Raw genomic sequence first — 23686 nt, 5'->3', positions numbered from 1 at the left:
TTCGAATGCTCTCACGCTTGTGTTTTTCCAGTTCTGAAAAAGAAACATACCGTTTTAATGTAGCAATTGAGCAGTACGAAACCGTCTGAATGTTGCTGTTGACCATTTTTTGCTTGGAGATGCTCTTGAGCTTGAAACACACACAGCAATACCGGTGTTAACTAACGAAATGGTCGGCAGAGTGCCGACACCGCGAGTTTTGACTGACACTTGCACATCTAAAACAACGTCGGAAAGTAACTCGTTCGGATTTTGAGTCACATAAAGTATGTGTGTTAATTTTGACGCCACTAGCTCTGCTTGTTGTCATGCAATTTCTTTGCCTCTCAGAAATGATTATGACATAAAAGTGAAGTACGTGACGAGTGTGACGTTAGGAAAACATTAGGCAGCATGGAGAGATTCTGTATGGGACCACCCAACCCAAACGAGTACTGTGTGACGTGCTACCCGGCAAGTATTCACCGAGGTAGCCGGCTATCTCAGTCGGTAGAGCGTCAGACTCTTAATCCCAGGGTCGTGGGTTCGAGCCAGACGCTGGGCGGAACGGAATTTTGTTCCGCTGCAGGTGTAAATTACCGTTTTTCTGATTAACGAGATTTAATGGAAATAGCAACTTTAAACATTGCCTACGTCTCTGTCAGTCGCAAGGAAACTGTATTTGAAGGTGAAGGTGATTTTGTAGACATGTGTGAAAGACATGTTCTGAAAAGCAAGTGTTGTGGTTTGGAGAGCAAGTCGGTTACGTGTCAGATGTGTAGCCAAGCAGTAATTTGTCGCCATAGCTGCAAATATTAGCCGGTAATATGAAGTGTTGTCAGCTAAAGTCTGATGGTGCAGACGACCGTAAGGACGAAGTACCCAAGAGTACCGCTAGTCCGCGCCTCTTTAGCTCAGTGGTAGAGCACTGGTCTAATAAACCAGGGGTTGTAAGTTCCATCCTCACAGGAGAAAGATGAATTTTGGAAATCAGTTGCGCGTCGTGGCCGTATAGCAAACAGTACCTGTGATGACGAACAATTAGCGACAGGCGTTTTTTTAAGATTTACTCTCAGATGTGATTAAGGCGAATGGCGCAGATAAAGCATTTGCCAAAGCGGTACAGTATAAGGTGGGACGAGGCAGTCTGAATTACATTTTATAGATGTATTTCTCACATATCTCAGAGTCTCTCGCGATCTTCGTCGTCGTCGTCGTCGTCGCCGCCGCCGCTTCTGCAGAAGTAGCAAATGGCCATCGTAGCAAATGCGGCGAGGGACGGCCTGCCTTCGATTCCGAATGCACAAATTGTGTGGTCTTGTTTCTCAGTCTATATTTGGTCGGTCTCGTCAGAGGTTGAATGTAACGAATGGGTGGGAAAGAGCAAGGGGCAGCGGCTGTGTAGAACGAAAACACAAATCCTCAGGGGTGTGAGCGTTTCGAGATGAGTCGTATACATGTAAATGTTGATCGTCAGTGACCGTGTGGTCTAATGGATAAGGCGTCGGACTTCGTATCTGAAGATTACAGGTTCGAATGCTGTCACGCTTGTGTTTTTCCAGTTCTGAAAAAGAAACATACCGTTTTAATGTAGCAATTGAGCAGTACGAAACCGTCTGAATGTTGCTGTTGACCATTTTTTGCTTGGAGATGCTCTTGAGCTTGAAACACACACAGCAAGACCGGTGTTAACTAACGAAATGGTCGGCAGAGTGCCGACACCGCGAGTTTTGACTGACACTTGCACATCTAAAACAACGTCGGAAAGTAACTCGTTCGGCTTTTGAGTCACATAAAGTATGTGTGTTAATTTTGACGCCACTAGCTCTGCTTGTTGTCATGCAATTTCTTTGCCTCTCAGAAATGATTATGACATAAAAGTGAAGTACGTGACGAGTGTGACGTTAGGAAAACATTAGGCAGCATGGAGAGATTCTGTATGGGACCACCCAACCCAAACGAGTACTGTGTGACGTGCTACCCGGCAAGTATTCACCGAGGTAGCCGGCTATCTCAGTCGGTAGAGCGTCAGACTCTTAATCCCAGGGTCGTGGGTTCGAGCCAGACGCTGGGCGGAACGGAATTTTGTTCCGCTGCAGGTGTAAATTACCGTTTTTCTGATTAACGAGATTTAATGGAAATAGCAACTTTAAACTTTGCCTGCGTCTCTGTCAGTCGCAAGGAAACTGTATTTGAAGGTGAAGGTGATTTTGTAGACATGTGTGAAAGACATGTTCTGAAAAGCAAGTGTTGTGGTTTGGAGAGCACATCGGTTACGTGTCAGATGTGTAGCCAAGCAGTAATTTGTCGCCATAGCTGCAAATATTAGCCGGTAATATGAAGTGTTGTCAGCTAAAGTCTGATGGTGCAGACGACCGTAAGGACGAAGTAACCAAGAGTACCGCTAGGCCGCGCGTCTTTAGCTCAGTGGTAGAGCACTGGTCTAATAAACCAGGGGTTGTAAGTTCCAGCCTCACAGGAGAAAGATGAATTTTGGAAATCAGTTGCGCGTCGTGGCCGTATAGTAAACAGTACCTGTGATGACGAACAATTAGCGACAGGCGTTTTTTTTAAGATTTACTCTCAGATGTGATTAAGGCGAATGGCGCAGATAAAGCATTTGCCAAAGCGGTACAGCATAAGGTGGGACGAGGCAGTCTGAATTACATTTTATAGATGTATTTCTCACATATCTCAGAGTCTCTCGCGGTCGTCGTCGTCGTCGTCGTCGTCGTCGTCGTCGTCGTCGCCGCCGCTTCTGCAGAAGTAGCAAATGGCCATCGTAGCAAATGCGGCGAGGGACGGCCTGCCTTCGATTCCGAATGCACAAATTGTGTGGTCTTGTTTATCAGTCGATATTTGGTCGGTCTCGTCAGAGGTTGAATGTAACGAATGGGTGGGAAAGAGCAAGGGGCAGCGGCTGTGTAGAACGAAAACACAAATCCTCAGGGGTGTGAGCGTTTCGAGATGAGTCGTATACATGTAAATGTTGGTCGTCAGTGACCGTGTGGCCTAATGGATAAGGCGTCGGACTTCGGCTCTGAAGATTACAGGTTCGAATGCTGTCACGCTTGTGTTTTTCCAGTTCTGAAAAAGAAACATACCGTTTTAATGTAGCAATTGAGCAGTACGAAACCGTCTGAATGTTGCTGTTGACCATTTTTTGCTTGGAGATGCTCTTGAGCTTGAAACACACACAGCAAGACCGGTGTTAACTAACGAAATGGTCGGCAGAGTGCCGACACCGCGAGTTTTGACTGACACTTGCACATCTAAAACAACGTCGGAAAGTAACTCGTTCGGCTTTTGAGTCACATAAAGTATGTGTGTTAATTTTGACGCCGCTAGCTTTGCTTGTTGTCATGCAATTTCTTTGCCTCTCAGAAATGATTATGACATAAAAGTGAAGTACGTGACGAGTGTGACGTTAGGAAAACATTAGGCAGCATGGAGAGATTCTGTATGGGACCACCCAACCCAAACGAGTACTGTGTGACGTGCTACCCGGCAAGTATTCACCGAGGTAGCCGGCTATCTCAGTCGGTAGAGCGTCAGACTCTTAATCCCAGGGTCGTGGGTTCGAGCCAGACGCTGGGCGGAACGGAATTTTGTTCCGCTGCAGGTGTAAATTACCGTTTTTCTGATTAACGAGATTTAATGGAAATAGCAACTTTAAACTTTGCCTACGTCTCTGTCAGTCGCAAGGAAACTGTATTTGAAGGTGAAGGTGATTTTGTAGACATGTGTGAAAGACATGTTCTGAAAAGCAAGTGTTGTGGTTTGGAGAGCAAGTCGGTTACGTGTCAGATGTGTAGCCAAGCAGTAATTTGTCGCCATAGCTGCAAATATTAGCCGGTAATATGAAGTGTTGTCAGCTAAAGTCTGATGGTGCAGACGACCGTAAGGACGAAGTACCCAAGAGTACCGCTAGGCCGCGCCTCTTTAGCTCAGTGGTAGAGCACTGGTCTATAAACCAGGGGTTGTAAGTTCCATCCTCACAGGAGAAAGATGAATTTTGGAAATCAGTTGCGCGTAGTGGCCGTATAGTAAACAGTACCTGTGATGACGAACAATTAGCGACAGGCGTTTTTTTTAAGATTTACTCTCAGATGTGATTAAGGCGAATGGCGCAGATAAAGCATTTGCCAAAGCGGTACAGCATAAGGTGGGACGAGGCAGTCTGAATTACATTTTATAGATGTATTTCTCACATATCTCAGAGTCTCTCGCGGTCGTCGTCGTCGTCGTCGTCGTCGTCGTCGTCGCCGCCGCCGCTTCTGCAGAAGTAGCAAATGGCCATCGTAGCAAATGCGGCGAGGGACGGCCTGCCTTTGATTCCGAATGCACAAATTGTGTGGTCTTGTTTCTCAGTCTATATTTGGTCGGTCTCGTCAGAGGTTGAATGTAACGAATGGGTGGGAAAGAGCAAGGGGCAGCGGCTGTGTAGAACGAAAACACAAATCCTCAGGGGTGTGAGCGTTTCGAGATGAGTCGTATACATGTAAATGTTGGTCGTCAGTGACCGTGTGGCCTAATGGATAAGGCGTCGGACTTCGGCTCTGAAGATTACAGGTTCGAATGCTCTCACGCTTGTGTTTTTCCAGTTCTGAAAAAGAAACATACCGTTTTAATGTAGCAATTGAGCAGTACGAAACCGTCTGAATGTTGCTGTTGACCATTTTTTGCTTGGAGATGCTCTTGAGCTTGAAACACACACAGCAAGACCGGTGTTAACTAACGAAATGGTCGGCAGAGTGCCGACACCGCGAGTTTTGACTGACACTTGCACATCTAAAACAACGTCGGAAAGTAACTCGTTCGGCTTTTGAGTCACATAAAGTATGTGTGTTAATTTTGACGCCACTAGCTCTGCTTGTTGTCATGCAATTTCTTTGCCTCTCAGAAATGATTATGACATAAAAGTGAAGTACGTGACGAGTGTGACGTTAGGAAAACATTAGGCAGCATGGAGAGATTCTGTATGGGACCACCCAACCCAAACGAGTACTGTGTGACGTGCTACCCGGCAAGTATTCACCGAGGTAGCCGGCTATCTCAGTCGGTAGAGCGTCAGACTCTTAATCCCAGGGTCGTGGGTTCGAGCCAGACGCTGGGCGGAACGGAATTTTGTTCCGCTGCAGGTGTAAATTACCGTTTTTCTGATTAACGAGATTTAATGGAAATAGCAACTTTAAACTTTGCCTACGTCTCTGTCAGTCGCAAGGAAACTGTATTTGAAGGTGAAGGTGATTTTGTAGACATGTGTGAAAGACATGTTCTGAAAAGCAAGTGTTGTGGTTTGGAGAGCACATCGGTTACGTGTCAGATGTGTAGCCAAGCAGTAATTTGTCGCCATAGCTGCAAATATTAGCCGGTAATATGAAGTGTTGTCAGCTAAAGTCTGATGGTGCAGACGACCGTAAGGACGAAGTACCCAAGAGTACCGCTAGGCCGCGCCTCTTTAGCTCAGTGGTAGAGCACTGGTCTAATAAACCAGGGGTTGTGAGTTCCATCCTCACAGGAGAAAGATGAATTTTGGAAATCAGTTGCGCGTCGTGGCCGTATAGCAAACAGTACCTGTGATGACGAACAATTAGCGACAGGCGTTTTTTTAAGATTTACTCTCAGATGTGATTAAGGCGAATGGCACAGATAAAGCATTTGCCAAAGCGGTACAGCATAAGGTGGGACGAGGCAGTCTGAATTACATTTTATAGATGTATTTCTCACATATCTCAGAGTCTCTCGCGATCTTCGTCGTCGTCGTCGTCGTCGTCGTCGTCGTCGTCGTCGTCGTCGCTTCTGCAGAAGTAGCAAATGGCCATCGTAGCAAATGCGGCGAGGGACGGCCTGCCTTAGATTCCGAATGCACAAATTGTGTGGTCTTGTTTCTCAGTCTATATTTGGTCGGTCTCGTCAGAGGTTGAATGTAACGAATGGGTGGGAAAGAGCAAGGGGCAGCGGCTGTGTAGAACGAAAACACAAATCCTCAGGGGTGTGAGCGTTTCGAGATGAGTCGTATACATGTAAATGTTGATCGTCAGTGACCGTGTGGTCTAATGGATAAGGCGTCGGACTTCGTATCTGATGATTACAGGTTCGAATGCTGTCACGCTTGTGTTTTTCCAGTTCTGAAAAAGAAACATACCGTTTTAATGTAGCAATTGAGCAGTACGAAACCGTCTGAATGTTGCTGTTGACCATTTTTTGCTTGGAGATGCTCTTGAGCTTGAAACACACACAGCAAGACCGGTGTTAACTAACGAAATGGTCGGCAGAGTGCCGACACCGCGAGTTTTGACTGACACTTGCACATCTAAAACAACGTCGGAAAGTAACTCGTTCGGCTTTTGAGTCACATAAAGTATGTGTGTTAATTTTGACGCCACTAGCTCTGCTTGTTGTCATGCAATTTCTTTGCCTCTCAGAAATGATTATGACATAAAAGTGAAGTACGTGACGAGTGTGACGTTAGGAAAACATTAGGCAGCATGGAGAGATTCTGTATGGGACCACCCAACCCAAACGAGTACTGTGTGACGTGCTACCCGGCAAGTATTCACCGAGGTAGCCGGCTATCTCAGTCGGTAGAGCGTCAGACTCTTAATCCCAGGGTCGTGGGTTCGAGCCAGACGCTGGGCGGAACGGAATTTTGTTCCGCTGCAGGTGTAAATTACCGTTTTTCTGATTAACGAGATTTAATGGAAATAGCAACTTTAAACTTTGCCTACGTCTCTGTCAGTCGCAAGGAAACTGTATTTGAAGGTGAAGGTGATTTTGTAGACATGTGTGAAAGACATGTTCTGAAAAGCAAGTGTTGTGGTTTGGAGAGCACATCGGTTACGTGTCAGATGTGTAGCCAAGCAGTAATTTGTCGCCATAGCTGCAAATATTAGCCGGTAATATGAAGTGTTGTCAGCTAAAGTCTGATGGTGCAGACGACCGTAAGGACGAAGTACCCAAGAGTACCGCTAGGCCGCGCCTCTTTAGCTCAGTGGTAGAGCACTGGTCTAATAAACCAGGGGTTGTAAGTTCCATCCTCACAGGAGAAAGATGAATTTTGGAAATCAGTTGCGCATAGTGGCCGTATAGTAAACAGTACCTGTGATGACGAACAATTAGCGACAGGCGTTTTTTTTAAGATTTACTCTCAGATGTGATTAAGGCGAATGGCGCAGATAAAGCATTTGCCAAAGCGGTACAGCATAAGGTGGGACGAGGCAGTCTGAATTACATTTTATAGATGTATTTCTCACATATCTCAGAGTCTCTCGCGGTCGTCGTCGTCGTCGTCGTCGTCGTCGTCGTCGTCGTCGTCGTCGTCGCTTCTGCAGAAGTAGCAAATGGCCATCGTAGCAAATGCGGCGAGGGACGGCCTGCCTTAGATTCCGAATGCACAAATTGTGTGGTCTTGTTTCTCAGTCTATATTTGGTCGGTCTCGTCAGAGGTTGAATGTAACGAATGGGTGGGAAAGAGCAAGGGGCAGCGGCTGTGTAGAACGAAAACACAAATCCTCAGGGGTGTGAGCGTTTCGAGATGAGTCGTATACATGTAAATGTTGATCGTCAGTGACCGTGTGGTCTAATGGATAAGGCGTCGGACTTCGTATCTGATGATTACAGGTTCGAATGCTGTCACGCTTGTGTTTTTCCAGTTCTGAAAAAGAAACATACCGTTTTAATGTAGCAATTGAGCAGTACGAAACCGTCTGAATGTTGCTGTTGACCATTTTTTGCTTGGAGATGCTCTTGAGCTTGAAACACACACAGCAAGACCGGTGTTAACTAACGAAATGGTCGGCAGAGTGCCGACACCGCGAGTTTTGACTGACACTTGCACATCTAAAACAACGTCGGAAAGTAACTCGTTCGGCTTTTGAGTCACATAAAGTATGTGTGTTAATTTTGACGCCACTAGCTCTGCTTGTTGTCATGCAATTTCTTTGCCTCTCAGAAATGATTATGACATAAAAGTGAAGTACGTGACGAGTGTGACGTTAGGAAAACATTAGGCAGCATGGAGAGATTCTGTATGGGACCACCCAACCCAAACGAGTACTGTGTGACGTGCTACCCGGCAAGTATTCACCGAGGTAGCCGGCTATCTCAGTCGGTAGAGCGTCAGACTCTTAATCCCAGGGTCGTGGGTTCGAGCCAGACGCTGGGCGGAACGGAATTTTGTTCCGCTGCAGGTGTAAATTACCGTTTTTCTGATTAACGAGATTTAATGGAAATAGCAACTTTAAACTTTGCCTACGTCTCTGTCAGTCGCAAGGAAACTGTATTTGAAGGTGAAGGTGATTTTGTAGACATGTGTGAAAGACATGTTCTGAAAAGCAAGTGTTGTGGTTTGGAGAGCAAGTCGGTTACGTGTCAGATGTGTAGCCAAGCAGTAATTTGTCGCCATAGCTGCAAATATTAGCCGGTAATATGAAGTGTTGTCAGCTAAAGTCTGATGGTGCAGACGACCGTAAGGACGAAGTACCCAAGAGTACCGCTAGGCCGCGCCTCTTTAGCTCAGTGGTAGAGCACTGGTCTATAAACCAGGGGTTGTAAGTTCCATCCTCACAGGAGAAAGATGAATTTTGGAAATCAGTTGCGCGTAGTGGCCGTATAGTAAACAGTACCTGTGATGACGAACAATTAGCGACAGGCGTTTTTTTTAAGATTTACTCTCAGATGTGATTAAGGCGAATGGCGCAGATAAAGCATTTGACAAAGCGGTACAGCATAAGGTGGGACGAGGCAGTCTGAATTACATTTTATAGATGTATTTCTCACATATCTCAGAGTCTCTCGCGGTCGTCGTCGTCGTCGTCGTCGTCGTCGTCGCCGCCGCTTCTGCAGAAGTAGCAAATGGCCATCGTAGCAAATGCGGCGAGGGACGGCCTGCCTTCGATTCCGAATGCACAAATTGTGTGGTCTTGTTTCTCAGTCTATATTTGGTCGGTCTCGTCAGAGGTTGAATGTAACGAATGGGTGGGAAAGAGCAAGGGGCAGCGGCTGTGTAGAACGAAAACACAAATCCTCAGGGGTGTGAGCGTTTCGAGATGAGTCGTATACATGTAAGTGTTGGTCGTCAGTGACCGTGTGGCCTAATGGATAAGGCGTCGGACTTCGGCTCTGAAGATTACAGGTTCGAATGCTGTCACGCTTGTGTTTTTCCAGTTCTGAAAAAGAAACATACCGTTTTAATGTAGCAATTGAGCAGTACGAAACCGTCTGAATGTTGCTGTTGACCATTTTTTGCTTGGAGATGCTCTTGAGCTTGAAACACACACAGCAAGACCGGTGTTAACTAACGAAATGGTCGGCAGAGTGCCGACACCGCGAGTTTTGACTGACACTTGCACATCTAAAACAACGTCGGAAAGTAACTCGTTCGGCTTTTGAGTCACATAAAGTATGTGTGTTAATTTTGACGCCACTAGCTCTGCTTGTTGTCATGCAATTTCTTTGCCTCTCAGAAATGATTATGACATAAAAGTGAAGTACATGACGAGTGTGACGTTAGGAAAACATTAGGCAGCATGGAGAGATTCTGTATGGGACCACCCAACCCAAACGAGTACTGTGTGATGTGCTACCCGGCAAGTATTCACCGAGGTAGCCGGCTATCTCAGTCGGTAGAGCGTCAGACTCTTAATCCCAGGGTCGTGGGTTCGAGCCAGACGCTGGGCGGAACGGAATTTTGTTCCGCTGCAGGTGTAAATTACCGTTTTTCTGATTAACGAGATTTAATGGAAATAGCAACTTTAAACTTTGCCTACGTCTCTGTCAGTCGCAAGGAAACTGTATTTGAAGGTGAAGGTGATTTTGTAGACATGTGTGAAAGACATGTTCTGAAAAGCAAGTGTTGTGGTTTGGAGAGCACATCGGTTACGTGTCAGATGTGTAGCCAAGCAGTAATTTGTCGCCATAGCTGCAAATATTAGCCGGTAATATGAAGTGTTGTCAGCTAAAGTCTGATGGTGCAGACGACCGTAAGGACGAAGTACCCAAGAGTACCGCTAGGCCGCGCCTCTTTAGCTCAGTGGTAGAGCACTGGTCTAATAAACCAGGGGTTGTAAGTTCCATCCTCACAGGAGAAAGATGAATTTTGGAAATCAGTTGCGCGTAGTGGCCGTATAGTAAACAGTACCTGTGATGACGAACAATTAGCGACAGGCGTTTTTTTTAAGATTTACTCTCAGATGTGATTAAGGCGAATGGCGCAGATAAAGCATTTGCCAAAGCGGTACAGCATAAGGTGGGACGAGGCAGTCTGAATTACATTTTATAGATGTATTTCTCACATATCTCAGAGTCTCTCGCGGTCGTCGTCGTCGTCGTCGTCGTCGTCGTCGTCGTCGCCGCCGCTTCTGCAGAAGTAGCAAATGGCCATCGTAGCAAATGCGGCGAGGGACGGCCTGCCTTCGATTCCGAATGCACAAATTGTGTGGTCTTGTTTCTCAGTCTATATTTGGTCGGTCTCGTCAGAGGTTGAATGTAACGAATGGGTGGGAAAGAGCAAGGGGCAGCGGCTGTGTAGAACGAAAACACAAATCCTCAGGGGTGTGAGCGTTTCGAGATGAGTCGTATACATGTAAATGTTGGTCGTCAGTGACCGTGTGGCCTAATGGATAAGGCGTCGGACTTCGGCTCTGAAGATTACAGGTTCGAATGCTGTCACGCTTGTGTTTTTCCAGTTCTGAAAAAGAAACATACCGTTTTAATGTAGCAATTGAGCAGTACGAAACCGTCTGAATGTTGCTGTTGACCATTTTTTGCTTGGAGATGCTCTTGAGCTTGAAACACACACAGCAAGACCGGTGTTAACTAACGAAATGGTCGGCAGAGTGCCGACACCGCGAGTTTTGACTGACACTTGCACATCTAAAACAACGTCGGAAAGTAACTCGTTCGGCTTTTGAGTCACATAAAGTATGTGTGTTAATTTTGACGCCACTAGCTCTGCTTGTTGTCATGCAATTTCTTTGCCTCTCAGAAATGATTATGACATAAAAGTGAAGTACGTGACGAGTGTGACGTTAGGAAAACATTAGGCAGCATGGAGAGATTCTGTATGGGACCACCCAACCCAAACGAGTACTGTGTGACGTGCTACCCGGCAAGTATTCACCGAGGTAGCCGGCTATCTCAGTCGGTAGAGCGTCAGACTCTTAATCCCAGGGTCGTGGGTTCGAGCCAGACGCTGGGCGGAACGGAATTTTGTTCCGCTGCAGGTGTAAATTACCGTTTTTCTGATTAACGAGATTTAATGGAAATAGCAACTTTAAACTTTGCCTACGTCTCTGTCAGTCGCAAGGAAACTGTATTTGAAGGTGAAGGTGATTTTGTAGACATGTGTGAAAGACATGTTCTGAAAAGCAAGTGTTGTGGTTTGGAGAGCACATCGGTTACGTGTCAGATGTGTAGCCAAGCAGTAATTTGTCGCCATAGCTGCAAATATTAGCCGGTAATATGAAGTGTTGTCAGCTAAAGTCTGATGGTGCAGACGACCGTAAGGACGAAGTACCCAAGAGTACCGCTAGGCCGCGCCTCTTTAGCTCAGTGGTAGAGCACTGGTCTAATAAACCAGGGGTTGTGAGTTCCATCCTCACAGGAGAAAGATGAATTTTGGAAATCAGTTGCGCGTCGTGGCCGTATAGCAAACAGTACCTGTGATGACGAACAATTAGCGACAGGCGTTTTTTTAAGATTTACTCTCAGATGTGATTAAGGCGAATGGCGCAGATAAAGCATTTGCCAAAGCGGTACAGCATAAGGTGGGACGAGGCAGTCTGAATTACATTTTATAGATGTATTTCTCACATATCTCAGAGTCTCTCGCGATCTTCGTTGTCGTCGTCGTCGTCGTCGTCGTCGTCGTCGTCGCCGCCGCCGCCGCTTCTGCAGAAGTAGCAAATGGCCATCGTAGCAAATGCGGCGAGGGACGGCCTGCCTTCGATTCCGAATGCACAAATTGTGTGGTCTTGTTTCTCAGTCTATATTTGGTCGGTCTCGTCAGAGGTTGAATGTAACGAATGGGTGGGAAAGAGCAAGGGGCAGCGGCTGTGTAGAACGAAAACACAAATCCTCAGGGGTGTGAGCGTTTCGAGATGAGTCGTATACATGTAAATGTTGGTCGTCAGTGACCGTGTGGCCTAATGGATAAGGCGTCGGACTTCGGCTCTGAAGATTACAGGTTCGAATGCTCTCACGCTTGTGTTTTTCCAGTTCTGAAAAAGAAACATACCGTTTTAATGTAGCAATTGAGCAGTACGAAACCGTCTGAATGTTGCTGTTGACCATTTTTTGCTTGGAGATGCTCTTGAGCTTGAAACACACACAGCAAGACCGGTGTTAACTAACGAAATGGTCGGCAGAGTGCCGACACCGCGAGTTTTGACTGACACTTGCACATCTAAAACAACGTCGGAAAGTAACTCGTTCGGCTTTTGAGTCACATAAAGTATGTGTGTTAATTTTGACGCCACTAGCTCTGCTTGTTGTCATGCAATTTCTTTGCCTCTCAGAAATGATTATGACATAAAAGTGAAGTACGTGACGTGTGTGACGTTAGGAAAACATTAGGCAGCATGGAGAGATTCTGTATGGGACCACCCAACCCAAACGAGTACTGTGTGACGTGCTACCCGGCAAGTATTCACCGAGGTAGCCGGCTATCTCAGTCGGTAGAGCGTCAGACTCTTAATCCCAGGGTCGTGGGTTCGAGCCAGACGCTGGGCGGAACGGAATTTTGTTCCGCTGCAGGTGTAAATTACCGTTTTTCTGATTAACGAGATTTAATGGAAATAGCAACTTTAAACTTTGCCTACGTCTCTGTCAGTCGCAAGGAAACTGTATTTGAAGGTGAAGATTACTAAATGTCTTCTTCCAAAGCTGTTTCACAGAGGAAGACTGCACTGTGCTTCCTTCTCTAGATTGTCGCACAGTTGACAAAATGGTAGATATCGAAGTAGACGACAGAGGGATAGAGAAACAATTAAAATCGCTCAAAAGAGGAAAGGCCGCTGGTCCTGATGGGATACCAGTTCGATTTTACACAGAGTACGCGAAGGAACTTGCCCCCCTTCTTGCAGCGGTGTACCGTAGGTCTCTAGAAGAGCGAAGCGTTCCAAAGGATTGGAAAAGGGCACAGGTCATCCCCGTTCTCAAGAAGGGACGTCGAACAGATGTGCAGAACTATAGACCTATATCTCTAACGTCGATCAGTTGTAGAATTTTGGAACACGTATTATGTTCGAGTAAAATGTCTTTTCTGGAGACTAGAAATCTACTCTGTAGGAATCAGCATGGGTTTCGAAAAAGACGATCGTGTGAAACCCAGCTCGCGCTATTCGTCCACGAGACTCAGAGGGCCTTAGACACGGGTTCACAGGTAGATGCCGTGTTTCTTGACTTCCGCAAGGCGTTTGACACAGTTCCCCATAGTCGTTTAATGAACAAAGTAAGAGCATACGGACTATCAGATCAATTGTGTGATTGGATTGAGGAGTTCCTAGATAACAGAACGCAGCACGTCATTCTCAATGGAGAGAAGTCTTCCGAAGTAAGAGTGATTTCAGGTGTGCCGCAGGGGAGTGTCATAGGACCGTTGCTATTCACAATATACATAAATGACCTGGTGGATGACATCGGAAGTTCACTGAGGCTTTTTGCAGATGATGCTGTGGTGTATCGAGAGGTTGCAACAATGGAAAATTGTACTGAAATGCAGGAGGATCTGCAGCGAATTGACGCATGGTGCACGGAATGGCAATTGAATCTCAATGTAGCGAAGTGTAATGTGATGCGAATACATAGAAAGATAGGTCCCTTATCTTTTAGCTACAAAATAGCAGGTCAGCAACTGGAAGCAGTTAATTCCATAAATTATCTGGGAGTACGCATTAGGAGTGATTTAAAATGGAATGATCATATAAAGTTGATCGTCGGTAAAGCAGATGCCAGACTGAGATTCATTGGAAGAATCCTAAGGAAATGCAATCCGACAACAAAGGAAGTAGGTTACAGTACGCTTGTTCGCCCAATGCTTGAATACTGCTCAGCAGTGTGGGATCCGCACCAGGTAGGGTTGATAGAAGAGATAGAGAAGATCCAACGGAGAGCAGCGCGCTTCGTTACAGGATCATTTAGTAATTGCGAAAGCGTTACGGAGATGATAGATAAACTCCAGTGGAAGACTCTGCAGGAGAGACGCTCAGTAGCTCGGTACGGGCTTTTGTTGAAGTTTCGAGAACATACCTTCACCGAAGAGTCAAGCAGTATATTGCTCCCTCCTACGTATATCTCGCGAAGAGACCATGAGGATAAAATCAGAGAGATTAGAGCCCACACAGAAGCATACCGACAGTCCTTCTTTCCACGTACAATACGAGACTGGAATAGAAGGGAGAACCGATAGAGGTACTCAGGGTACCCTCCGCCACACACCGTCAGGTGGCTTGCGGAGTACGGATGTAGATGTAGATGTAGATGTAGATGAAGGTGATTTTGTAGACATGTGTGAAAGACATGTTCTGAAAAGCAAGTGTTGTGGTTTGGAGAGCACATCGGTTACGTGTCAGATGTGTAGCCAAGCAGTAATTTGTCGCCATAGCTGCAAATATTAGCCGGTAATATGAAGTGTTGTCAGCTAAAGTCTGATGGTGCAGACGACCGTAAGGACGAAGTACCCAAGAGTACCACTAGGCCGCGCCTCTTTAGCTCAGTGGTAGAGCACTGGTCTAATAAACCAGGGGTTGTGAGTTCCATCCTCACAGGAGAAAGATGAATTTTGGAAATCAGTTGCGCGTCGTGGCCGTATAGCAAACAGTACCTGTGATGACGAACAATTAGCGACAGGCGTTTTTTTAAGATTTACTCTCAGATGTGATTAAGGCGAATGGCGCAGATAAAGCATTTGCCAAAGCGGTACAGCATAAGGTGGGACGAGGCAGTCTGAATTACATTTTATAGATGTATTTCTCACATATCTCAGAGTCTCTCGCGATCTTCGTTGTCGTCGTCGTCGTCGTCGTCGTCGTCGTCGTCGTCGCCGCCGCCGCTTCTGCAGAAGTAGCAAATGGCCATCGTAGCAAATGCGGCGAGGGACGGCCTGCCTTCGATTCCGAATGCACAAATTGTGTGGTCTTGTTTCTCAGTCTATATTTGGTCGGTCTCGTCAGAGGTTGAATGTAACGAATGGGTGGGAAAGAGCAAGGGGCAGCGGCTGTGTAGAACGAAAACACAAATCCTCAGGGGTGTGAGCGTTTCGAGATGAGTCGTATACATGTAAATGTTGGTCGTCAGTGACCGTGTGGCCTAATGGATAAGGCGTCGGACTTCGGCTCTGAAGATTACAGGTTCGAATGCTCTCACGCTTGTGTTTTTCCAGTTCTGAAAAAGAAACATACCGTTTTAATGTAGCAATTGAGCAGTACGAAACCGTCTGAATGTTGCTGTTGACCATTTTTTGCTTGGAGATGCTCTTGAGCTTGAAACACACACAGCAAGACCGGTGTTAACTAACGAAATGGTCGGCAGAGTGCCGACACCGCGAGTTTTGACTGACACTTGCACATCTAAAACAACGTCGGAAAGTAACTCGTTCGGCTTTTGAGTCACATAAAGTATGTGTGTTAATTTTGACGCCACTAGCTCTGCTTGTTGTCATGCAATTTCTTTGCCTCTCAGAAATGATTATGACATAAAAGTGAAGTACGTGACGAGTGTGACGTTAGGAAAACATTAGGCAGCATGGAGAGATTCTGTATGGGACCACCCAACCCAAACGAGTACTGTGTGACGTGCTACCCGGCAAGTATTCACCGAGGTAGCCGGCTATCTCAGTCGGTAGAGCGTCAGACTCTTAATCCCAGGGTCGTGGGTTCGAGCCAGACGCTGGGCGGAACGGAATTTTGTTCCGCTGCAGGTGTAAATTACCGTTTTTCTGATTAACGAGATTTAATGGAAATAGCAACTTTAAACTTTGCCTACGTCTCTGTCAGTCGCAAGGAAACTGTATTTGAAGGTGAAGGTGATTTTGTAGACATGTGTGAAAGACATGTTCTGAAAAGCAAGTGTTGTGGTTTGGAGAGCACATCGGTTACGTGTCAGATGTGTAGCCAAGCAGTAATTTGTCGCCATAGCTGCAAATATTAGCCGGTAATATGAAGTGTTGTCAGCTAAAGTCTGATGGTGCAGACGACCGTAAGGACGAAGTACCCAAGAGTACCACTAGGCCGCGCCTCTTTAGCTCAGTGGTAGAGCACTGGTCTAATAAACCAGGGGTTGTGAGTTCCATCCTCACAGGAGAAAGATGAATTTTGGAAATCAGTTGCGCGTCGTGGCCGTATAGCAAACAGTACCTGTGATGACGAACAATTAGCGACAGGCGTTTTTTTAAGATTTACTCTCAGATGTGATTAATTCGAATGGCGCAGATAAAGCATTTGCCAAAGCGGTACAGCATAAGGTGGGACGAGGCAGTCTGAATTACATTTTATAGATGTATTTCTCACATATCTCAGAGTCTCTCGCGATCTTCGTTGTCGTCGTCGTCGTCGTCGTCGTCGTCGTCGTCGTCGCCGCCGCCGCTTCTGCAGAAGTAGCAAATGGCCATCGTAGCAAATGCGGCGAGGGACGGCCTGCCTTCGATTCCGAATGCACAAATTGTGTGGTCTTGTTTCTCAGTCTATATTTGGTCGGTCTCGTCAGAGGTTGAATGTAACGAATGGGTGGGAAAGAGCAAGGGGCAGCGGCTGTGTAGAACGAAAACACAAATCCTCAGGCGTGTGAGCGTTTCGAGATGAGTCGTATACATGTAAATGTTGGTCGTCAGTGACCGTGTGGCCTAATGGATAAGGCGTCGGACTTCGGCTCTGAAGATTACGGGTTCGAATGCTCTCACGCTTGTGTTTTTCCAGTTCTGAAAAAGAAACATACCGTTTTAATGTAGCAATTGAGCAGTACGAAACCGTCTGAATGTTGCTGTTGACCATTTTTTGCTTGGAGATGCTCTTGAGCTTGAAACACACACAGCAAGACCGGTGTTAACTAACGAAATGGTCGGCAGAGTGCCGACACCGCGAGTTTTGACTGACACTTGCACATCTAAAACAACGTCGGAAAGTAACTCGTTCGGCTTTTGAGTCACATAAAGTATGTGTGTTAATTTTGACGCCACTAGCTCTGCTTGTTGTCATGCAATTTCTTTGCCTCTCAGAAATGATTATGACATAAAAGTGAAGTACGTGACGAGTGTGACGTTAGGAAAACATTAGGCAGCATGGAGAGATTCTGTATGGGACCACCCAACCCAAACGAGTACTGTGTGACGTGCTACCCGGCAAGTATTCACCGAGGTAGCCGGCTATCTCAGTCGGTAGAGCGTCAGACTCTTAATCCAAGGGTCGTGGGTTCGAGCCAGACGCTGGGCGGAACGGAATTTTGTTCCGCTGCAGGTGTAAATTACCGTTTTTCTGATTAACGAGATTTAATGGAAATAGCAACTTTAAACTTTGCCTACGTCTCTGTCAGTCGCAAGGAAACTGTATTTGAAGGTGAAGGTGATTTTGTAGACATGTGTGAAAGACATGTTCTGAAAAGCAAGTGTTGTGGTTTGGAGAGCACATCGGTTACGTGTCAGATGTGTAGCCAAGCAGTAATTTGTCGCCATAGCTGCAAATATTAGCCGGTAATATGAAGTGTTGTCAGCTAAAGTCTGATGGTGCAGACGACCGTAAGGGCGAAGTACCCAAGAGTACCGCTAGGCCGCGCCTCTTTAGCTCAGTGGTAGAGCACTGGTCTAATAAACCAGGGGTTGTAAGTTCCATCCTCACAGGAGAAAGATGAATTTTGGAAATCAGTTGCGCGTCGTGGCCGTATAGTAAACAGTACCTGTGATGACGAACAATTAGCGACAGGCGTTTTTTTTAAGATTTACTCTCAGATGTGATTAAGGCGAATGGCGCAGATAAAGCATTTGCCAAAGCGGTACAGCATAAGGTGGGACGAGGCAGTCTGAATTACATTTTATAGATGTATTTCTCACATATCTCAGAGTCTCTCGCGATCTTCGTCGTCGTCGTCGTCGTCGTCGTCGTCGTCGTCGTCGTCGCCGCCGCTTCTGCAGAAGTAGCAAATGGCCATCGTAGCAAATGCGGCGAGGGACGGCCTGCCTTCGACTCCGAATTCACAAATTGTGTGGTCTTGTTTCTCAGTCTATATTTGGTCGGTCTCGTCAGAGGTTGAATGTAACGAATGGGTGGGAAAGAGCAAGGGGCAGCGGCTGTGTAGAACGAAAACACAAATCCTCAGGGGTGTGAGCGTTTCGAGATGAGTCGTATACATGTAAATGTTGATCGTCAGTGACCGTGTGGTCTAATGGATAAGGCGTCCGACTTCGGCGCTGAAGATTACAGGTTCGAATGCTGTCACGCTTGTGTTTTTCCAGTTCTGAAAAAGAAACATACCGTTTTAATGTAGCAATTGAGCAGTACGAAACCGTCTGAATGTTGCTGTTGACCATTTTTTGCTTGGAGATGCTCTTGAGCTTGAAACACACACAGCAAGACCGGTGTTAACTAACGAAATGGTCGGCAGAGAGCCGACACCGCGAGTTTTGACTGACACTTGCACATCTAAAACAACGTCGGAAAGTAACTCGTTCGGCTTTTGAGTCACATAAAGTATGTGTGTTAATTTTGACGCCACTAGCTCTGCTTGTTGTCATGCAATTTCTTTGCCTCTCAGAAATGATTATGACATAAAAGTGAAGTACGTGACGAGTGTGACGTTAGGAAAACATTAGGCAGCATGGAGAGATTCTGTATGGGACCACCCAACCCAAACGAGTACTGTGTGACGTGCTACCCGGCAAGTATTCACCGAGGTAGCCGGCTATCTCAGTCGGTAGAGCGTCAGACTCTTAATCCCAGGGTCGTGGGTTCGAGCCAGACGCTGGGCGGAACGGAATTTTGTTCCGCTGCAGGTGTAAATTACCGTTTTTCTGATTAACGAGATTTAATGGAAATAGCAACTTTAAACTTTGCCTACGTCTCTGTCAGTCGCAAGGAAACTGTATTTGAAGGTGAAGGTGATTTTGTAGACATGTGTGAAAGACATGTTCTGAAAAGCAAGTGTTGTGGTTTGGAGAGCACATCGGTTACGTGTCAGATGTGTAGCCAAGCAGTAATTTGTCGCCATAGCTGCAAATATTAGCCGGTAATATGAAGTGTTGTCAGCTAAAGTCTGATGGTGCAGACGACCGTAAGGACGAAGTACCCAAGAGTACCGCTAGGCCGCGCCTCTTTAGCTCAGTGGTAGAGCACTGGTCTAATAAACCAGGGGTTGTAAGTTCCATCCTCACAGGAGAAAGATGAATTTTGGAAATCAGTTGCGCGTAGTGGCCGTATAGTAAACAGTACCTGTGATGACGAACAATTAGCGACAGGCGTTTTTTTTAAGATTTACTCTCAGATGTGATTAAGGCGAATGGCGCAGATAAAGCATTTGCCAAAGCGGTACAGCATAAGGTGGGACGAGGCAGTCTGAATTACATTTTATAGATGTATTTCTCACATATCTCAGAGTCTCTCGCGATCTTCGTTGTCGTCGTCGTCGTCGTCGTCGTCGTCGCCGCCGCCGCTTCTGCAGAAGTAGCAAATGGCCATCGTAGCAAATGCGGCGAGGGACGGCCTGCCTTCGATTCCGAATGCACAAATTGTGTGGTCTTGTTTCTCAGTCTATATTTGGTCGGTCTCGTCAGAGGTTGAATGTAACGAATGGGTGGGAAAGAGCAAGGGGCAGCGGCTGTGTAGAACGAAAACACAAATCCTCAGGGGTGTGAGCGTTTCGAGATGAGTCGTATACATGTAAATGTTGATCGTCAGTGACCGTGTGGTCTAATGGATAAGGCGTCGGACTTCGGCTCTGAAGATTACAGGTTCGAATGCTGTCACGCTTGTGTTTTTCCAGTTCTGAAAAAGAAACATACCGTTTTAATGTAGCAATTGAGCAGTACGAAACCGTCTGAATGTTGCTGTTGACCATTTTTTGCTTGGAGATGCTCCTGAGCTTGAAACACACACAGCAAGACCGGTGTTAACTAACGAAATGGTCGGCAGAGAGCCGACACCGCGAGTTTTGACTGACACTTGCACATCTAAAACAACGTCGGAAAGTAACTCGTTCGGCTTTTGAGTCACATAAAGTATGTGTGTTAATTTTGACGCCACTAGCTCTGCTTGTTGTCATGCAATTTCTTTGCCTCTCAGAAATGATTATGACATAAAAGTGAAGTACGTGACGAGTGTGACGTTAGGAAAACATTAGGCAGCATGGAGAGATTCTGTATAGGACCACCCAACCCAAACGAGTACTGTGTGACGTGCTACCCGGCAAGTATTCACCGAGGTAGCCGGCTATCTCAGTCGGTAGAGCGTCAGACTCTTAATCCCAGGGTCGTGGGTTCGAGCCAGACGCTGGGCGGAACGGAATTTTGTTCCGCTGCAGGTGTAAATTACCGTTTTTCTGATTAACGAGATTTAATGGAAATAGCAACTTTAAACTTTGCCTACGTCTCTGTCAGTCGCAAGGAAACTGTATTTGAAGGTGAAGGTGATTTTGTAGACATGTGTGAAAGACATGTTCTGAAAAGCAAGTGTTGTGGTTTGGAGAGCACATCGGTTACGTGTCAGATGTGTAGCCAAGCAGTAATTTGTCGCCATAGCTGCAAATATTAGCCGGTAATATGAAGTGTTGTCAGCTAAAGTCTGATGGTGCAGACGACCGTAAGGACGAAGTACCCAAGAGTACCGCTAGGCCGCGCCTCTTTAGCTCAGTGGTAGAGCACTGGTCTAATAAACCAGGGGTTGTAAGTTCCATCCTCACAGGAGAAAGATGAATTTTGGAAATCAGTTGCGCGTAGTGGCCGTATAGTAAACAGTACCTGTGATGACGAACAATTAGCGACAGGCGTTTTTTTTAAGATTTACTCTCAGATGTGATTAAGGCGAATGGCGCAGATAAAGCATTTGCCAAAGCGGTACAGCATAAGGTGGGACGAGGCAGTCTGAATTACATTTTATAGATGTATTTCTCACATATCTCAGAGTCTCTCGCGGTCGTCGTCGTCGTCGTCGTCGTCGTCGTTGTCGCCGCCGCCGCTTCTGCAGAAGTAGCAAATGGCCATCGTAGCAAATGCGGCGAGGGACGGCCTGCCTTCGATTCCGAATGCACAAATTGTGTGGTCTTGTTTCTCAGTCTATATTTGGTCGGTCTCGTCAGAGGTTGAATGTAACGAATGGGTGGGAAAGAGCAAGGGGCAGCGGCTGTGTAGAACGAAAACACAAATCCTCAGGGGTGTGAGCGTTTCGAGATGAGTCGTATACATGTAAATGTTGGTCGTCAGTGACCGTGTGGCCTAATGGATAAGGCGTCGGACTTCGGCTCTGAAGATTACAGGTTCGAATGCTGTCACGCTTGTGTTTTTCCAGTTCTGAAAAAGAAACATACCGTTTTAATGTAGCAATTGAGCAGTACGAAACCGTCTGAATGTTGCTGTTGACCATTTTTTGCTTGGAGATGCTCTTGAGCTTGAAACACACACAGCAAGACCGGTGTTAACTAACGAAATGGTCGGCAGAGTGCCGACACCGCGAGTTTTGACTGACACTTGCACATCTAAAACAACGTCGGAAAGTAACTCGTTCGGCTTTTGAGTCACATAAAGTATGTGTGTTAATTTTGACGCCACTAGCTCTGCTTGTTGTCATGCAATTTCTTTGCCTCTCAGAAATGATTATGACATAAAAGTGAAGTACGTGACGAGTGTGACGTTAGGAAAACATTAGGCAGCATGGAGAGATTCTGTATGGGACCACCCAACCCAAACGAGTACTGTGTGACGTGCTACCCGGCAAGTATTCACCGAGGTAGCCGGCTATCTCAGTCGGTAGAGCGTCAGACTCTTAATCCCAGGGTCGTGGGTTCGAGCCAGACGCTGGGCGGAACGGAATTTTGTTCCGCTGCAGGTGTAAATTACCGTTTTTCTGATTAACGAGATTTAATGGAAATAGCAACTTTAAACTTTGCCTACGTCTCTGTCAGTCGCAAGGAAACTGTATTTGAAGGTGAAGGTGATTTTGTAGACATGTGTGAAAGACATGTTCTGAAAAGCAAGTGTTGTGGTTTGGAGAGCACATCGGTTACGTGTCAGATGTGTAGCCAAGCAGTAATTTGTCGCCATAGCTGCAAATATTAGCCGGTAATATGAAGTGTTGTCAGCTAAAGTCTGATGGTGCAGACGACCGTAAGGACGAAGTACCCAAGAGTACCGCTAGGCCGCGCCTCTTTAGCTCAGTGGTAGAGCACTGGTATAATAAACCAGGGATTGTAAGTTCCATCCTCACAGGAGAAAGATGAATTTTGGAAATCAGTTGCGCGTAGTGGCCGTATAGTAAACAGTACCTGTGATGACGAACAATTAGCGACAGGCGTTTTTTTTAAGATTTACTCTCAGATGTGATTAAGGCGAATGGCGCAGATAAAGCATTTGCCAAAGCGGTACAGCATAAGGTGGGACGAGGCAGTCTGAATTACATTTTATAGATGTATTTCTCACATATCTCAGAGTCTCTCGCGGTCGTCGTCGTCGTCGTCGTCGTCGTCGTCGTCGCCGCCGCTTCTGCAGAAGTAGCAAATGGCCATCGTAGCAAATGCGGCGAGGGACGGCCTGCCTTCGATTCCGAATGCACAAATTGTGTGGTCTTGTTTCTCAGTCTATATTTGGTCGGTCTCGTCAGAGGTTGAATGTAACGAATGGGTGGGAAAGAGCAAGGGGCAGCGGCTGTGTAGAACGAAAACACAAATCCTCAGGGGTGTGAGCGTTTCGAGATGAGTCGTATACATGTAAATGTTGGTCGTCAGTGACCGTGTGGCCTAATGGATAAGGCGTCGGACTTCGGCTCTGAAGATTACAGGTTCGAATGCTGTCACGCTTGTGTTTTTCCAGTTCTGAAAAAGAAACATACCGTTTTAATGTAGCAATTGAGCAGTACGAAACCGTCTGAATGTTGCTGTTGACCATTTTTTGCTTGGAGATGCTCTTGAGCTTGAAACACACACAGCAAGACCGGTGTTAACTAACGAAATGGTCGGCAGAGTGCTGACACCGCGAGTTTTGACTGACACTTGCACATCTAAAACAACGTCGGAAAGTAACTCGTTCGGCTTTTGAGTCACATAAAGTATGTGTGTTAATTTTGACGCCACTAGCTCTGCTTGTTGTCATGCAATTTCTTTGCCTCTCAGAAATGATTATGACATAAAAGTGAAGTACATGACGAGTGTGACGTTAGGAAAACATTAGGCAGCATGGAGAGATTCTGTATGGGACCACCCAACCCAAACGAGTACTGTGTGACGTGCTACCCGGCAAGTATTCACTGAGGTAGCCGGCTATCTCAGTCGGTAGAGCGTCAGACTCTTAATCCCAGGGTCGTGGGTTCGAGCCAGACGCTGGGCGGAACGGAATTTTGTTCCGCTGCAGGTGTAAATTACCGTTTTTCTGATTAACGAGATTTAATGGAAATAGCAACTTTAAACTTTGCCTACGTCTCTGTCAGTCGCAAGGAAACTGTATTTGAAGGTGAAGGTGATTTTGTAGACATGTGTGAAAGACATGTTCTGAAAAGCAAGTGTTGTGGTTTGGAGAGCA

General features: G+C 46.3%; 4 non-coding genes across 4 annotated transcripts; all 4 read left to right on the top strand.

The window, feature by feature from the left end:
• The first annotated feature begins 5434 nt into the window (after positions 1-5434).
• Trnai-aau (transfer RNA isoleucine (anticodon AAU)) lies at positions 5435-5506 on the top strand. Its single transcript has one exon. It is a non-coding gene; the product is annotated as a tRNA-Ile (tRNA).
• A 6012-nt stretch (positions 5507-11518) lies between these two features.
• Positions 11519-11590, top strand: Trnai-aau (transfer RNA isoleucine (anticodon AAU)). Its single transcript has one exon. It is a non-coding gene; the product is annotated as a tRNA-Ile (tRNA).
• A 3091-nt stretch (positions 11591-14681) lies between these two features.
• On the top strand, positions 14682-14753 carry Trnai-aau (transfer RNA isoleucine (anticodon AAU)). The gene has a single exon. It is a non-coding gene; the product is annotated as a tRNA-Ile (tRNA).
• A 1459-nt stretch (positions 14754-16212) lies between these two features.
• Positions 16213-16284, top strand: Trnai-aau (transfer RNA isoleucine (anticodon AAU)). The gene has a single exon. It is a non-coding gene; the product is annotated as a tRNA-Ile (tRNA).
• Positions 16285-23686: the final 7402 nt, after the last annotated feature.

Source organism: Schistocerca gregaria, unplaced genomic scaffold (genome assembly GCF_023897955.1).
Source record: "Schistocerca gregaria isolate iqSchGreg1 unplaced genomic scaffold, iqSchGreg1.2 ptg000420l, whole genome shotgun sequence".
Lineage (NCBI taxonomy): Eukaryota > Metazoa > Arthropoda > Insecta > Orthoptera > Acrididae > Schistocerca > Schistocerca gregaria.
Note: the sequence above shows the minus strand (reverse complement) of the source record. Positions and strands in the feature narration are given on the sequence as shown.